The sequence below is a fragment of the Drosophila ficusphila genome, unplaced genomic scaffold (assembly GCF_018152265.1).
Source record: "Drosophila ficusphila isolate 14025-0441.05 unplaced genomic scaffold, ASM1815226v1 contig_286, whole genome shotgun sequence".
Classification (NCBI taxonomy): Eukaryota; Metazoa; Arthropoda; class Insecta; order Diptera; family Drosophilidae; genus Drosophila; species Drosophila ficusphila.
Window position 1 is genome coordinate 6,589,074 of NW_025064189.1, and position 3,761 is coordinate 6,592,834.

A 3,761-nucleotide genomic window follows, 5' to 3' on the forward strand; every position below is an offset into this window, starting at 1 on the left:
GGTAAAAATGTTAAGCTTTTTAATTCCAGGGCATCGAATAGCTGCATCATTAGACCAGCCACTTAATTCCATGTTATTGAAACGAATCACAAATCTGTTGCCTTTTGCAAATCGCTTTGGCTGCGCTTAATGTGGGAAAATGTCGATGGCAGTGGGCTTCACTCGAATCCGGGGTCTTTTCAGGTTTCAGCTCGTCTCGTCTCGAGCGATGGGGCATGCCCCAAAAGCCCGGCTTCTGGCCCACTCCCAGTCCCACCTGACTATTAAAATCAAACTATCGAGCAGAGCGAGCATACGTCATGCATATAATTACAATTACAAATGTACGAATGCCATGACAAAAATATTTCTACATGCATCTTTTATGCTTCATTTCCTGTCCCTGGACATCCATTCCATCCATTTGCTGGGAAAGCTCTTGGCTGCATATTAATTTCTTTGATTTTTTATTTAGTTACTGTTTTTTTTCGGAGTTTTTGGTTTTTCAGGGGGGAACGCAAAGTGCATGGCGGCCATACGAAATGTGCATTTAATTGACAAAGCCCTAAATTAGCATAAACGGCACTTCTTAATTCCAATATTTTCATTAACAAAAAAGCCAGGTTTACAGTTACGCCCGATGAGGCTTTCTTCTGACATATCGACCTGACATCGTCGGTGAAGTTCAATAACTCGCATGTTCTGCCTGATTTTGATAAATGCCTTTAACAAGTTTTGCATAATAACGCACAATGGCCACGAAATGATATGTCCGCCGCTTTTCTATAGCAGTTCGAAATTTGTTCTTTCGCGGTCCTCGATTATTGGGCCTGTCACTCCAACTGGCAGATGAAACTCCCCGATTCCCCGACTTTTGCATGTCCAACTCGCTGGAGGAGTTTCGGTTCTTTGGACTGTGGGCCCGTCAATCCCGATACATTTCTGACTTTTCTTTGGGCTCCACTGACAGGCGAACGTAATAATAACGTGACTTTATGAAGTGGTAATGAAGCCATTAGGCCTTGGTAACGTGTCGCCTCCCAGCTTTGCCATCGGCCAGGGCTTGGCCCACAATTTTGTAGTATTTACGACAGGAAATTGCGCTTTGAATTTTGAAAATCCAAACTTTATCTAATTTATTTTCTATTTCATGGTTTTCTTTTGTCTAAGTTTTTATAGCTTTTGAATTGTGTTTTCAATGGCCGATGGGAAGTGATAGATTTATGCGAGTTCGTGATCGGGTTTGTTTTTTGGGGGTGTAAAGCTTAGAAAGTTTGGATGGAGTATTGTAGGAGTGCATCCTAGTTTTAACGTATTTCCTTACTATTTTTTTGTTTATTATATTAACATATTAAAAGCTTGCGGAAGAAGATAAATCAAATTATATGTAGATGGGTGCTAAAAAATATAAATAATATTTATTTGAAAAATTGTATAAATATCGTAAAATTGTGACGTGAGAACTACATGTTGTTTTTGCCAATAATCTTTTTCCGGTCAGATTATTTATTATATTTACCTTTCGTAATGTTATCATGCATTAAATCCCGTCTTTCCAATTTAACTTTTACGGAAACTTGGAAAAACCTTTTTGACAAGAAGTAGAAATCCAATTTATCCGCTTCCGCGGAAACTCACAAAAACCACACTCATTCAGCAAGCAGATAAAGTACAGACAAATTCCAATCCACAAAGTGTACTTAACCCGAACCGAGATTGATCCGGCATCGAAATTATTTTCCTATTAAGTGGCAATTGAATTGTACTTTTCGCTGGATGGATTTTTGCATAATTTCAATTAAAATGATTGTGGTTTTTTTCGCGTTGAGTGCATCATGTCCAACAAGATCAAGATAGCGCTCGATTAGCGCATTTCTAATGAAAAACATTCTAGCAAACGGAAGTTGGAGGAAAATGAGCGTAATAACTCAATCATTACCATATAATGACCACCTGTGACTTTGCGGGCGTAACCGACAAAGTTCAATCTCAATGAGTGTACTTCCCTGCAAATTGCCAATGAATGGGCGGCGGACCTCCCAAAGTGCTTAAAACAAAAGCCCAGTGTAATAGTTATTTCAACAGGAAATTAGATTAAATATAAGAAATATATGAATACACTTTTATAACCATTTTGTAATTAATCATTCACTTTTTTTATGGAGGTAAAATATATTTGGAGTTAATGCTATTTATCTGAATTTATATGCAAAACCTTTTTTTTTTTAAAATTCTGTTTGCTTAGTGATCCTTAATGAGTGAGACCTCCTTTTTTGTTCAAGTGAACACATGGTGGGCAACTGCAACTGAAGGAAGTGGGCTCTGCACTTTTGTTTGTCTGGCCAAAACCGAATGACGAACACTTTTGATGATCGCTGGGTGTGCGGGATTAGGAAGGACGGTGTCCGTATTTGTTCACCATTAGTATTTGTTATTATTGTTATTACTATGTATTTGAATTGCTCAAGAAGCTCGGCGGAGACAGAAAGCAGGGGAGAGACAGCGACGGCAGCTGCTTAAAAATTAGCCAAACTCTAACTGCCAGACAAATGCACTTTGTTCTGGGCCTCCTCGGACTACAGACCCTCCTCACACACGATCCGCCAAGAAGTCGGGGAAGTTGAAAGGAAAGCCGACGACTTGTGGCCAGATCTCTTCAGTTGGGTGTTTGTGCCGCCTCTCGGCCAAGCGGGAAAACTGAAAAAGAAGAGCTGAAAAACTGAAAAGTGGAGTCGGGAACGCGTCATTGTTGTTTACACAATTATTAGGACAACAAGCCGCCGATCGAACACTGGACGCTGGTGTTTGCCTTAGACAGCCACTGGCTGGTTAAATAGCTCAAAGCCGACTTTGATTTTCGATCCTCCGGCATTGGTGATCATTGTCTGTGAGGTGTTCCAAGGGTATATGGGACTTTAAGGGCTTAAACACGTCTTCATTAATCCCATTCCTTAAGAAAATAAATCAATGAAGAACAGTGCTACATATGTTTTAAGGTTGGTGCATTGTTTCAAGTTTTAATACATTTAATACTACATCTATAATTCAATTTATTTAATTTGAACAGATTTACTTTTAAAATTTTAATTTGAAAATAACAGAGAAACTAAAAACTTTTATTAAACATATTTTGCATTTTATTTTTTAGCAATTCGAATTGCAAATTAAACTTCGTGCTTAGAATGTATAGTTCTGTAGCTCTCCTTACCAACAATGGGCATCTCCACAGTCCATCACCAAGATAATCCCCATCGGTTAAACTTCCTTTTTGTTCCTCCTGTTTTCTTTGGAGTGCTCAATGAAGTTTGTTCTTTGGTGGCTGTCAATTACGGCGAGTGTTGTTATTGTTCTGTCACGTAATGAGCAGGCAATTTAGCACCTGCCCGATAAGCAAGGCACGTCTATTGATCGATAACCGAAATCCGTAACCGTAATCCCCGGATTCGAATTGTGATTCCGGAACTCTGTTTATCCAAAGTACGATGAAAGAACAACAACGGTAGCCAAAAACGGACGGAGGGAGGATGATCGTAAAATTGATTTATTTGCGCAAATGCAGGTTCGACTCATAAATGTTGACATGGCCCAATGCCAGCGTCACGATCAGTCAGCAGCCAGTTGGCTAATTGTGTATGCTAATGGAATGCAATTGTGTCAAAGTCCTGCAGTACCTGGAACAACCTCACAACATCATACTCTGCCCGTGGTCGAGGGATAGTGCACTTGGAAAAAATAGGAGTACATTGGTTAGATAACTTTAATATTAAGATTATTTCCTACAG